This window comes from Musca autumnalis, unplaced genomic scaffold, assembly GCF_047663935.1.
Source record: "Musca autumnalis isolate F117 unplaced genomic scaffold, ASM4766393v1 scaffold_1, whole genome shotgun sequence".
NCBI classification, from domain to species: Eukaryota; Metazoa; Arthropoda; class Insecta; order Diptera; family Muscidae; genus Musca; species Musca autumnalis.
In genome coordinates, this window is record NW_027411644.1 from 139,453,087 (window position 1) to 139,468,160 (window position 15,074).

Below are 15,074 nucleotides of genomic sequence, written 5' to 3' on the forward strand. Positions count from 1 at the left end.
CGGAACATCATCACAAGATAATGCCACGATAGTGGTCTCATAATAAACCCGACTAACACAACCAAGACCAACAAAGAAATATACCGAAAGCAAACATCAAAATAAAATTTCATGATATAAAATATCTCCACAAACCTACAAATACCTCGGGCATCACTTAGACGACAATTTTAAGTGGAAAACACACTTAATACCTACAAAAAAGCTAAACCAATCTTCATACGCACTGTATCACCTTGGGAACTGTGCGCCATACCACGTAATAAAGCAAGCATACTTCTCCTTAGTCCAATTACACCTTCGACACGGAATCACTGCTTTTGGTAATGCAAGAAACTACAAGCTCCTGCAAACTGGTCAAAACATGATTGTCAAACCGTTATTGAAGAAAACACATGTTATAAACACGACTGCAACTAACACTCTAGGAATGCCAAAATCATCACAAACAGAAGAATGGATCACCGACGACTATGAAAAATACTGGGAGATAAATAAGGAGATACGAAGTCAAAAATGCTCTATTAAATGCCAAATGTCAGGAAATTGAATTATTACAAAGTATACATGATGATTTTAACCTCCACAAGAAGCTATAGGAATCTGCCGGAGTATATAGAGAGAATATAACCAATCCAGATTTACTTAACAAAAACAATGAAGCTATCATTGCATAAAATCGGATAAAAACGCTTAAAACTAAAATTAATGTAGAAAAACTTAAAGACTGAGGAATCAAAAACGAAGTTCGAAACAAAATTAATATGCAAGTGCAACAGTTAAATGAGGAAAATATGCACGCACAAGGTGAAAGGTGTTATAAACACGACTGCAACGAACACTCTGGGAAAGCCAAAATCATCACAAACAGAAGAAAGGATCACCGACGACTATGAAAAATACTGGGAGATAAATAAGGAGATACGAGCCAAAACTTATAACTTTCAAAGACTACGCTAAGCGTTTGTCATGAAAGCCATACAATGACTGAAAAAAACATTCAGCACTGTACAAAACAAATTGCATTTGAAAGCGTAAAAGTTAGATGATAGCGAAGCCGTCCCACATCCGATATCTCTGAGGAGCCTTCATTACCAAAGGCGAAACATGTCATGTCACATAGTGGTGGGTGTGTGGGTTCGAGTCGTCGGCTTTCCTTTTTCGGATGCATTATTGATCATCAAGTTCGATTTCCAACGAGATTTCATCTTTTATTGTTGAATTGCTCTTATCAAAAATTTCAAAAAAAAAAGATCGCAAGAATGTTTTTTCTAGATGTTGTTTATAATCCAAAGTATTGGACGTAATATGCAACAAACGTCCAATAAATACAAATAAACATCTTGTTCTGAACTAAGTAACACTTGCAGTCAGCCTAAAATTACGAATAAACAACACCTTAAAACTTAACAACAACTATGCGGAAATTGCTCAAAAAGTCTAACGTTTTCATTAGTCTTTATACTTTCAAATATGTTGGACAATAAGTATACCAATGTAGTTAAATAATTCTCTGTAATACTTCCTGAAATACTTTACATATTTCTTGAAAAATTTTAAAATTTTATTCAAAAATTAAAAAAAATGTGTAGCATAAGCTAATATCCTATGGGATCGAAAATCATTTCGGCTACGTCGGTGAGCGAATCCGTCCCACATCCGTATGTCTGAGGAGCCTTCATTGTCAAAGGCGAAACATGTCATGTCACATAGTGGTGGGTGTGTGGGTTATGTATTATTGATCATCAAGCTCGATTTCCAACGAGAAGTTAATTAAAAATTAATACTAAATATGATCTTCGCCTAAAGAGGCAAAATTATTAAATAAATAAAAGATAAAATCGTTGCTTAATGTTTGTGGTTTTTAAATTTGTGTATATAGTTTCTAACACGTTTTTGTAATGAACTACTTTGAACATCATAACAATTACAAATTCTTTATTATGTTTGAAATTTGCAAAAAAAAATGTATCAACCATTTTTTATGATATAATTCTGTTCCACCGCAGTGTCGCCCGTTGATATTATTTGAAACTGGTCTCTTGCTACAAATTAGTAAATGCCTATTGTACAAAAAAAGGTTTTTCTGTTGAATTTGTATGTTTTGTTCGACCTTTCGAATGGTAGTAAAATCAAGATTATTGAGGTTAAAGTTTATATTTTATTTATTGCATATTATTTCCAATAATTCGAAATTACATTGAATTTCATCTTCAGGGATTTTTCTGTCGATTACTCCTTGAATTGTATTTTGGGAAGCACTTTCAATGGATACACATTTCTAAAAATGTTCCTTTTTCCTTCTTCGACAAAGGACGTTGTGACTACAAAAAAAAAACTGGTCGGAAACAGATTCTTCTTCGGCAAAATCTCGACAAGTATCAGCCGGCTTTGCCGACAGGAATATACAATGAGCCTGTGTGAACTGAAACTTTTATCTATGGACAGATCGAACAACGGCTACACAACCAAAATCCCTTAGCCAAAGATATGTATTAGGAGATTTTCAGAATTGTGTAGCCATTTGCGGACGTATGAACTTGCCGACAAAATATGGATTTTATCATCGATTACAAGTGTTGACGAGAATGTACCTGAAGAAATGGACCGGACCAACATATTTTTTTGGAAGTAGATATTATTTTTGGGTTCATTCCTTTTAAAAGATATTGCGCCCACCAGTCATTTCAGTTCTTCACCAATGTGGTTCATTTTCGAGCTTAAACTAAGTTTGGACAAAATATTACTAAATCCAAAGTTTGGTCCGAATCTGTTGCTCCATTCAGGAAATATCGCACATACCGCTTTAGCTGAAATTCTTGAAATTGGAGGGAAATACAGAAGGAGTATACCGAAAATCACCATCTTCGAACTTTATATAAGTCTCGCAGAAATATCGCGATAAACAAAGTTTGGACCAACGCAGTATCCGGTTCGAAAGTTGTCGTGCGCACCAACCACTACACATGATTGCCGTAGGTGTTCTTTACAGCTTTCGGGCCATTATCTCTGGAAGTATGGACTTGCCCCTGAAAAAAACTTGTACTGTAGTAATATGGGACCCGAGAACGCTTGTTGCAAAAAAGCAAAGCATTTCCCGAGAGTACTTTTTGTCTATTAATTTATTAATTTCATATTTTTACTTATAACTAAATAATTAGCATAAAGGAAGTGAAGCCATATTTAAGACCAGAGAGGTCTTAAACTGCACTTGCTCAATATAATTGGAGTGTAAAATTGAAGCCGTGATTTTGAACTTTTGTGTAGTAGGAAACAAAGGAAAGGCCCTCAACATTCCATGTAAACAACAAATTAAATGTTAAGATATTCCTAAGGTTTTCCGATTGTATACTCTTTCTTTCGGTCTTACCGAAGTGATATCACTGAATTACATAACATCACTGTAGTTGTGAATTATTTGATAAATGATACACCCAAAAATATATGCGATTATTAATATATCCATTGTTTTGAACATATATTAACAATATATCAGTGTCAAAAAAGCAAGAGACATTGGCCTAGAAGTCCTACGTCATTTTAATTATTAAAATATAGTATTGAACATTATTTCATCAGTAATATAAGTATTTTCGCTAACATGAACTTTCAAAATTTTGGTCAGGTGGGCCTCCCCCGAAATGAAATCCTGGCTACGTCCCTGCTTTGAAGATATTTCTAAAAATTATTCACAGTATAATGTCTTCTAATATTATAAAAGAGTTCAGTAATGATGACTGACTCACGCACTCACTGACTGGTAGAATCCTGAAATTTTCGGTGAGGGTTACTCTTGATCCGAAGGTAACAGATAAGGCTGGATTTTTGGAAATTCGAACTAGAAGGGTAGGAAAAGTCCAAAAGTTACTAAATATGGTACCATTTGGAATGAGGGACACTGATGTAATATAGGATAAACGTACCGAACGGTTTTCAAAATTCGAACTAAAAGCGTACGAAAAGTAATAAAGTGCACTAAATTTGTATTATCTCAAGGGATAGAGCTAGAAGCTTGAAATTTGGAATTAGAATTAAGGTTGAGAAGTTGGGTTGATACTAGGAGATGGTTTTGGAAATGTGTACTCATTTTTACAAAAAGTACTGAATGGTACTAAATTTGGTACAATTTGGATTTGGGCTAACGGATAGTGTTGGATCCTGAAATTTGGAATATGATCACTGTAGGAACGTAGGATTGAGATATGGAGCTAGTTTTGGAAATTCGTACTTATGTGTACGAAAAGTACTAAGTGGTACTAAATTTGCTACAATAGGGATTTAGGTGAACGTATAGAGTTGGGATCCTGAAACTTGGAATTGAGATTACTTTTGGAGTCTAGGATTGGGGAAGTTTTGGAAATTCGTACTTATGTGTAAGAAAAGTACTAAATTTGATACAATGGGGATTTTGGGTGAACGGATAGAGCTCTAGAACCTCGAAATTTGGAATTAACATATTACTGATGGGAGTGTAGGATTGAGGTAGTTTTGGGAAATTCGTACTTATGGTACGAAAAAGTACTAAATGGTACTAAATTTAGTACGATTTGGATTTGGGTGAACGGGTAGAGCTTGATTCCTCAAATTTGGACTGAGGTTCACTGATGAAGATTAAAAAGATGTACCAACGAGTTTTTGGAAACAATGAGTGTACGAAAAATACTGAATGGTACTAAATTTAGTACAATTTGGATTTGGTTGAACGGATTGAGCTGGAATCCTGAATTTTGGAATTGATATTACTGTTGGAGTCTAGGATTGGGAAAGTTTTGGAAATTCGTACTAATGTGTACGAAAAGTACTAAATGGTACTAAATTTGGTACAATTTGGATTTGGGTGAACGGATAGAGCCGGGATCCTAAATTCGTAATTGAGCTTATTGTGAAGTGTAGGATTGAGGTAGTTTTGGAAATTCGTACTTATGTGTAAGAACAGTACTAAATTGTACTAAAGTTAGTACAATTTGGATTTGGGTGAACGGATAGAGCTTGATTCCTCAAATTTAGACTGAGGGTCACTGATGAAGATTAAAAAGATGTACCAAAGGGTTTTTGGAAACTATGAGTATACGAAAAGTACTAAATGGAACTACATCCTGAAATTTGGAATTGATATTACTGTTGGAGTGTAGGACTAAGGTAGCTTTGGAAATTCGTACTTAGAATACAAAAAGTTGTATATGGTACGAAATTTGGCACAATGTGCATTTGGGTGAACTGATAGAGCTGGAATACCGAGAGTTGGAATTGAGATTGCTGTTGGACTGCAGGATTGAGGGTAGTTTTGGAAATTCGAACTTATGGGTACTAAATTTGGATATGGGTGAACGGATAGCGCTAGAGTCCTGAAATTTGAAATTAGGATTACTGTTGGAGAGTTGGTCTGAGGTAGTTTTGAAAATGTATAGTTCTGGGTACGAAAAGTACTAAGTGGTACTACATTTGGTACAATTTGGATTTTGGGATAGAGGTGGAATCCTGGAATTTGGTAAGACTACTGTTGGAGTGTAGGATTGAGACATGGAAGTAATTTTTGAAATTCGCACTTATGGGCACGAAATGTACCAAATAGTAATAAAATGGTACAATTTGGATTTGAGTGCACGGATAGCTCTGGAATCTTGTTATTTGGAATTAAGGTTACTGTTGAAGTGAAGGAGTGAGGTAGTTTTGGAAAATCGTACTTATGGGTAAGAAGAGTAATTAATAGTTTTGTACAATTTGTTATTAGACGAACGCATAAACGTGAAATCCTAACAATATAAAATAATATTACTGTTGTTATTTGAAATTAATGTCAGTGTAGGATTGATGTATGTGGTTGTCGAAATACGTACCATTATGTATGTGGGTATGATGACCTCTGGTTCAATAAACACACATTATTTGATGTTGGTTATAATGGTTCATTTATTTATTAGTTCAGGTTCATTCAATTAAAATTATGTGTAGTAAACGTAACATTAATATTTACAGTTTTTTTTATTGATTAACTCTTAACACAAAAGTTCAATTCCAATGTCACAACAACGACTGTGTGTGGTGTCGTTCGTCGGCGCTTACTTGCATTGTTGAGTCGTTCGCTTTGTTCAACGTGCTGTGTTTAGTGTGTATCATCTGTTGTGCTGTGTTTAGTGTATGTCTTTAGTTAGAACGTATGTCGTCAGTCTGCTATTTAGTTTGTACAATGGAGTATGCGAGTATATTTAGCAGGTAGTTGGCGCGCAATATAGTGACTGCGTAACCCGTTCCTACATTCGGCCATCCTGACCTACATTCGCCCTCGAATGTAGCACCCAAGGCTTCATGTACTCGGCCACCGTCGTACAACGCCTAGGCCCTTCATGTCGCCTACCCTCTGGACGACGTACCTACATGGTTCAGCTTTTGCACAACTTTGTACGGACCCAAAAACTTCGATTTCAACTTCATATCTGTACCTAATTGATTTTGCTTAATGGCAACAATTCGTTACTGCAATGTGAAGTTCCACACTTTCCTCTACCTGAATAGCCTTTTAAATTTAACTGACGTATTTTTCCTGTATCATTCTTTGTTTCCTCTCTTTTCGACTTAGATTTGTCATTGACATTTTCTTTTACTAATCGTGTAGTATTATTAAAATGTTGTACCTTAGTACCTGCTATTGATCTACATTTGTACAATGTCGGGATACATCTCTTATAGTGGACTGAACTCTATCAACTGTTTTTTCCTACCTCTCTTTTCCCCTATTGTGATCGGATTAGTTTATTATACCCTCCACCATATGGAGGGTATAATTAAATTTGTCATTCCGTTTGTAACACATCGAAGTATTCGTCGGAGACCCTATAAAGTATATATATTATTGATCAGCATAAAATTCTATGTCGATTTGACCATGTCCGTCCGTCAGTCTGTCTGTTGAAATCAAGATACATCTCGTAATTTTAAAGATAGAGAGTCAAAAATTGGTACAGAAGTTTTTATTACTTGCAGGATGGTTGGTATTGAAAATGGGATATATCGGTCCACGTTTTGATATAGCCCCCATAGAACGGTAACTCCCGATTTTCGGTATTTTTAAGGTGTTAGCTTCATTATCCTACCAAAATGGCTGAAATTTGGTACAAAGTCTTCCTTAGGGGTATAAAACTTTCCCCCAGAATTTGGTCGGTATCGGTCCACACCTTCATATAGCCCCCATAGAACGGTACCTTCCGATTTTCGGTATTTTTAAGGTTTTAGCTTCATTACCCTACCAAACTGGCTGAAATTTGGTACGTAGTCTTCTTTAGGGGTATAAAACTTTGCCCCAGAATTTTGTCGGTATCGGTCCACAACTTCATATAGCCCCCATAGAACGGTACCTCCCGATTTTCGTAATACTGAAGATTGTGACGTCAATATCTAACCGAAATGGCAGAAATTCGTTATTTCGTCTTCCAAGAGTTATAAAATATTCCAGAAGAGTATTATCAGTATAGGTCCACGTCTTTCTCCATCCCCATAGAAGCGTACTTCTTGATTTTCGGTATTTTTTAAGTTTAGCCACATTCTCTTACCGAAATATAGGAAATATGGTATTTAGTCTTCTTTGAGCCTAAAACTTTCCGTCAGAAATTTGTCGATATAGATCGACGTTTTGAAATAGCCCCCATAGAATTATGCTTCACAATGTTTTACCGAAATTGATGAAATTTAGTATTAAGTCTTCTTCATACACGAAAGGAAACTAATTGTTCCATTTTACTTCAATACAACTTGTGGTGGAGGCCCGGCCCGGAACTTAACGCCGTTCTTACTTGTTAGAATTATATTCTGTGCTATGTTTCTAATCTCCTTTCGATTCTTGTCCGAGCATTCGATTCGTAAATCACCTATACCAAAATCATGAATCGTAACCACTTGTAGGGCATTTGCAAACTTTTTCCTCAATTCCGGGGTAGGATTGATGTCCTTTGGATAAGAGTCTCTGTTTACAAGTGTCTTAACATTCTTCTCATTTGATTTTGGTGTACTGTTCCTATTTAAGAACTTTGCTCCATTTTTGTCAACACATCATTTCCTACCACAACATGAAATGCTATATCAGATTTCTCTATTATATCGAAGGTGATGTTAATTTTATTATTGTCAATAATTGCTCTTGTACTTTTACCACCAATGCCATACAGGGATTTTCTTTTCCCCACAATGCTGACTGGGGCTGCCAACAACATCCAGTACATCTCTTCCGTATTAGGCAAACATCACTGCCTGTGTCTACCAAAGCTACGATCTTTTTGCCCAGAATTTCAACTTCTTTGAATATTCTGTTCGTAGACTGTGAAATCTCTGCGGTCACGGTGTTGTTGACTCTATCCTTCCTATTGGCGACAGTCTTTCCATCTGCATCTTTTTCCATCGACTCCATCTTACACTCGTAAGATTTATGCCTTAAGCCTTTACATCTAAAGCATTTTGTCTCTGGGACCTTACACTTATTTGAAAGGTGTCCCTTATCAACGCACTTGAAACAACGTACTGAGGTTTGCTGAAAATTATGTTCGCCTCTATCTGCCTGAGATACTGTAGGGCTTGATGGCCCCTTAGAATCGTGCATTTTCTCATATATTTTCAGCTTGGCTTTCAAGTCATCTACACTAGTTGCCTGGTGCAAAATGCTTTTGTTTTTTTGGTGTCGGGAATTCCTTCAACGAAATATGTAATGAGGCTTTCGTCATCTAAATTGATGGGTTGACCAATTTCCATCAGGCTGTAAAGATATTCTCACAAACTTTCTGCATCCTTCTTCCTTCGGCTGGACAATTGTCTATGTACGTCTACTGCAGAAATTTGTATCCCAAATTCCTTTTTCAATGCTTGCTTCAGGGACGCCAAATCTTTTATGGAAGGTTGGCTCCTTACAAACATCTTGGCAGCCCCAGTCAGCAGTTGTTTTGCGTATACAAACTTCCTCAAACTATTCCAACCTATTGTGAAAGCGCAATCTTCGAATTCTCTTAACCATTGCTCAATCGTCGGTAATTTATCCCCACTAAAGCTCGAGGCCGAGTGTTGTATGTCCCGCAAAGTGAACAAAGTTGTACTATGTCCAACACCTGATGCAGCTTTCCCATAGTCTGAACCGTCGTCGTCAGATGTGGAATGGCCGAAATGCTCAAGAAGTCGGGGCTGCAGTTCGCTCTTATTCCCACTTTTTGCAAAATTTAACTCGCCTAGCTTTTCCTGTAGACCGTCGACAGTTAGTTTCTCAATTTCTTGTTTGTCCATCTTTGTATTGTGTCTTCTGTCGCTTTACAATAATAAATTTTAATTCTTCAAATTTCTAAACTTACAACTATGAAGGCAAACAAAAAAAATTAATAAAAACAACAGTAAAAAATTAAACTGTTCCCCTTGCCAGTGTGACTTACAAAAACAAAACACTACGTAATTCCTTTTGCGTAAACAAGTTGCCGTTAGGTTACAAAAATAAGTGCCCTCAATCACCCTAGACAATGTGATTTACAATAACAAAACACTACGAAATTTCTTTTGCGTAAACAATTTGCCGTTAGGTTACAAAAAAATGTGTCCCCTAAATAAACAACATCTTATTCCATGCCGTTAACTCCCAACAACAATTTGAACAGTCAATCCCCTTCCAAACCTTAATGCGTAATTTCTACTGTTTACTTCTAAACATAAATGTACGTATCAACTCATAATACAGTTATACTAATTCTTACACATTACAGCTTCGCCAACCAGCTTCACCTCACTCCATAAAATTTTTGGGGTTGAAAATGCGCACACTCAGCATCGATATGTTTTTTGTTTTTTCTTCTAACTGCAGCCTCGTTGTTGTTGTTTTGGCGCACACTCAGCACTCACAGCTTGTTGTTGTTTTCATGGGTATCGTCAACGGTCACAGCGAACGGCACAATTTGTTGTTAAATGCAACAAGACCCTTGTTGTTGTAATGTCTATGCACAGGCAAATTTGTCGTTGTTTTTCACAAAATGTTTTGTTGTTATAAATTTTCCTCTTTTTGGCGTAATGATCATAAATCATTTTTGTACATCGTATATGATCATTAGGAAGTCTTCAATTTTAAAGTTTACTCTTTCAATGTAATGATCATTAGACAATTAAGAATTCAGTTAAGAAGTTAGTAATTTTGTTAAGTCTTGCGGCACTCAAATTTTAAAATTCACTTTTGTGTATTCAACTTCTATTGTTCTTCAAATGTTTCGTCAGTTTATGCACAGAGTTTTTACTTCACTTCATTTAATTTGAACGGGCGAGCCCCCAAATATGTGGGTGTGATGACCTCTGGTTCAATAAAAACACATTATTTGATGTTGGTTATAATGGTTCATTTATTTATTAGTTCAGGTTCATTCAATTGAAATTATGTGAAGTAAACATAAAATTAATATTTACAGTTCTTTTCTTATTGATTAACTCTTAACACAAAAGTTCAATTCCAATGTCACAACAATAAAACTTCTTTTATTCACTTCTAAAATTCTTCATTTACTTCAAGACTTCACACACTTTTGCTTCTAATCTGTGTAACTTCTTTACAGCGACTGTGTGTGGTTGTCGTTCGTCGGCGCTTACTTGTATTGTTGAGTCGTTCGCTTTGCTCAACGTGCTGTGTTTAGTGTGTATCGTCTGTTGTGCTGTATTTAGTGTATGTCAGTCTGCTATGTTTAGTTTTTACAATGGAGTATGCGAGTATATTTAGCAGGTAGTGGGCGCGCAATATAGTGACTGCGTAACCCGTTCCTACATGTATTTGTTGAACCGGTAGAGTTATAATTCTGCAATTTTGAATTAGGGGCACTGATGTAATATAGGATAAACGTACCGAACTGTTTTCAAAAATTCGAACTAAAAGTGTACTAAAAGTAATAAAATGTACTAATTTTGGTACCATTTGGTACTATCTCAAGGGATAGAGCTAGAAGCTTGAAATTTGGAATGAGAATTAAGGTTGAGAAGTTGGGTTGATACAAGGAGATGGTTGTGGAATGGTGTACTCATTTGTACGAAAAGCACTGAATGGTACTAAATTTGGTACAATTTTGTTGGAATCCTGAAATTTGAAATTATGATCATAATTTGGAATTATGATCACTGTAGCAACGTAGGATTGAGAAATGGAAGTAGTTTTGGAAATTCGTACTTATGTGTACGAAAAGTACTAAATGGTACTAACTTTGGTACAATAGGGATTTAGGTGAACGTATAGAACTGGAATCCTGAAATTTGGAATTGATATTACTGTTGGAGTCTAGGATTGGGGAAGTTTTGGAAATTCGTACTTACGTGTACGAAAAGTATTAAACTTGGTACAATGGGGATTTGGGTGAACGGATAGAGCTGGAATTTCGAAATTTGGAATTGAGATTACTGGTGGAGTGTAGGATAGAGGTAGTTTGGAAATTCGTAGTTATGGGTACGAAAAGTACTAAATTTAGTACGATTTGGATTTTGGGTTAACGGATAGAGCTTGATTGTTCAATTTTGGACTGAGGGTCACTGATGAAAATTAAAAAAATGTACCAAAGTGTTTTTGGAAACAATGAGTGTACAAAAAATACTAAAGGGTCCTAAATTTAGTACAATTTATATTTGGGTGAACAGATTGATCTGGAATCCTGAATTTTGGAATTGATATTACTGTTGGAGTCTAGGATTGGGGAAGTTTTGGAAATTCGTACTAATGTGTACGAAAAGTACTAAACGGTACAATAGTGATTTGGGTGAACAGATAGAGCTGGAATCCTGAAATTTGGAATTGAAATTACTGTTGGAGTCTAGGATTGGGGAAGTTTTGGAAGTTCGAACTTATCTGTACGAAAAGTACTAAATGGTACTAAATTTGGTACAATTGGGGTTGAACTGACAAAGCCGGGATCCTAAATTCGTAATTGAGCTTACTGTGAAGTGTAGGATTGAGGTAGTTTTGGAAATTCGTACTTATGTGTACGAACAGTACTAAATGGTACTAAAGTTAGTGCAATTTGGATTTGGGTGAACGGATAGAGCTTGATTCCTCAAATTTGGACTGAGGGTCACTGATGAAGATTAAAAAGATGTACCAAAGGGTTTTTGGAAACTATAAGTATACGAAAGTACTAAATGGTACTAAATTTATTACAATTTGGATTTGGGTGAACGGATTGAGCCGTAATCCTGAAATTTGGAACTGATATTACTTTTGGAGTGTAGGATTGAGGTAGTTTTGGAAATTCGTACTTATGGGTAAGAAGAGTGCTTAATAGTACTAAGTTTTACAATGTGTTATTGGACGAACGGATGAAACCCTAAAAATTTGGAAATAATGTGACGGTATTATTTGATATTAATGTCCGTGTAGGCTTGATATATGTGGTTGTCGAAATACGTACCATATGTATACGAAAACAAGTAAGCAAAGGCTATAGTCGGACGGGCCGACCTATGATACCCTACAACACAACCTCTAGGAATTAGCTATGTTCAACCGCCTTGGACGCTGAATTTCCGGGTTCGGTTCCCAGGCCTGACCAAATCAAATTTTTAATGGTGGCAAAATACACCTTAGTAAAGTTGGCGACATTTCCTGAGTATTTCAGCCATGAAAAAGGTCTCTACAAGTGGCAACTTAGGACATGCCGTTCGGACTCAGCGATAAAAACTAGATCACATAGGAATAGGAATTGAATATTTGAGTTCAAATATTCATTCTATGAGATTGCTATCACATTGCAGTGGTCAACCGCACGCATCAGTTAATTCCCTGATTTGATGTAGACGCAGAATGTTGGAAGTACTAACAGGTGTTTCGGGTAATTTGTAAATTAAGCATTATGAATTCAATATAATATTGGTACTGCGTAATAAGAATTTATGTTAGAATTCAATTCAAATTAACGGAAATTCACCTAAACTAATTTAAACCTGTCAATTACATTCGGAACATTGCCTCCCGCTCAAGCCTGTTCGTCCCGAATAGGCATAGTCCTCGCTCGGTGGTAATGGGCATTAGTAACACTGCCTCCCGCTGAAGCTTGTTCTGACTTGGCACAGTTCCTGCTCCCTAGGGTGCCAGCCGCTCTAGATTAACAACTTCATCTTCGACCTGGGGCTGTCGCTCTTCTGTATGCGATACTCTACGTCATTTATTTTCCCTGTGCGTTTGTAGTTTGGGACACAGTCCTTTCTTCCGCTCGATCGTACCATTTTCATTCTACGGCATACAGCATCGTGTACTTCACTAAAGGAGTTTTTACTGTCTTTACCTTTATTCACATTGACGTTTGGTGTGGCACCAAATATCAATTCGCCAGGTAGACCCAATTCACTTCCGAACAGAACTTTAGCTGGTGTACGAGGTGTGGAGTCACATACGGCCGATCTATAGGCCAGTAGGAATTTGGAATATGCTCATCCCAGTCTCTTGGCCGCTATCTACCACTTTCCGTAGATGCTCTTCCAGGGTGCGATTAAATCTTTCCACCATGCCATCTGATTGTGGATGTAGTGGCGTTGTCTTGGTTTTCTTAATTCCGTAGGTGTCACACATTTCTTTGCAAATCGCTGACTCACAAATCCAATTCTTATTGAAAATATGGTCTTGGTTTCCTCTATTGGAATGGCATAAACCTCTGGCTATTTACTGAAGTGTCCATGACCACTAACCGGTATGTTCCTAGAGTCGCTTAATGGTAATGGGCACCACCTATACCGTATGCACTCTGTGTTCAGAACAAATTTCCCCCCTGGTATAGGGTACGCCAAGAAAAGGGCTGTGCATAGCATTTCCTTGAGTTTTTGGAATGCCTAAACCTAGCCTTTGCTCCACTGGAACCTCTGACCTTTTTGCGTTAATCGGTGGAGGCTGGCGGCGACCCTGGCAAAATTTGTGACAAATCGACGGTAGTAGGTTCAGAAACCCAGAAAGCTTCGCAGCTCATGGATATTTCGGGGCTGCGGCCAGTCTCTCAAGGCTTTGATTTTCTCATTATCCGTCGTCACATGGTGCCCCAGGAACTTTACTTCTCGTTGGAAGAAGCTGCACTTCTTTGGATTCTGATTTAGGCCTGAAGACGATAGCTGCTGGAAAACATTCCTTAAATTGTTGAGGTGTTCATCGAAGGTTCGTCCCATCACTATGATGCCATCCAAATATACAAGGCACGACTTCCACTGCAATCCTTTCAGCACCCGCTCCATCAGCCATTCGAAGGTGGCCGGAGCATTGCAAAGCCCAAACAGCATGGCATTGAATTGCCAGAGACCGCCATTAACGCCAAACTCTCTCTTTTCCTTATCTTTTTCGGCGATCTGTACCTGCCAGTAACCACTCTGCACATCAAGGATGAGAACATGACTTCCCGGCTAAGGTGTCGAGTATGTCATCGATTATTGGGAGCGGGTGACACCATTAAGTTTTCTGAATCTACACAAAATCTGGTACTTCGATCATTCTTCTTGACCAGAACTACTGGGGAATACCAGGGACTCGACGACGGTTCGATCACACCGCTCTCCTCTATTTCGCTTATCAGCTTCTGGGCTTCATCTCTTTCTGCCAGTGGAACACTTCGTGGGTCCTGTTTTATTGGTCTTGCGTCTGCAGTGTTTGTTTCATGTTTCACCACCGGAGTTCTTCCTTGATGCCCATTTGTAGACGCAAAGGTAGATGCATGTTTCCATAATAGCTGCTTGACCTTGTTCTTCTCGGTAGGTGAAAAGTTATGTGTCCACTCTTTGATGTTACAATGGAGGTGCTTCTTTTCCATGACTGCTGACTTTTCGATGTTATTTTCCAAATTTATTGCAGCTTCGACGGGGGTACATTTTCCAACGTCGGAAAATTGGCAAATTTGTTCTTGCTTGTCTGACAGGTTTAAAAATCGAACTGGAATCAATCCATCATCGCTGCTTTTTATCAGGGCATTCGCTATTAAGATGTTACTATTTCTGTTTTCTGCTGGTTCCAACACCCAAAATTTCCCGGCTCTACAATCTCTATCCATTGGTACCCATATCTATGTTTCGGCACAAGGCGATATTATCTCTGGATGTTCCGTAGTCAGACGTCTAATAGG

General features: G+C 37.4%; 1 protein-coding gene across 19 annotated transcripts in view; it reads left to right on the forward strand.

The window, feature by feature from the left end:
• Bili (FERM domain-containing protein 8 Bili) overlaps positions 1–15,074 on the forward strand; it is a 1,367,054-nt gene that overhangs the window by 893,979 nt on the left and 458,001 nt on the right. The gene's annotated exons all lie outside the window — the stretch shown is intronic.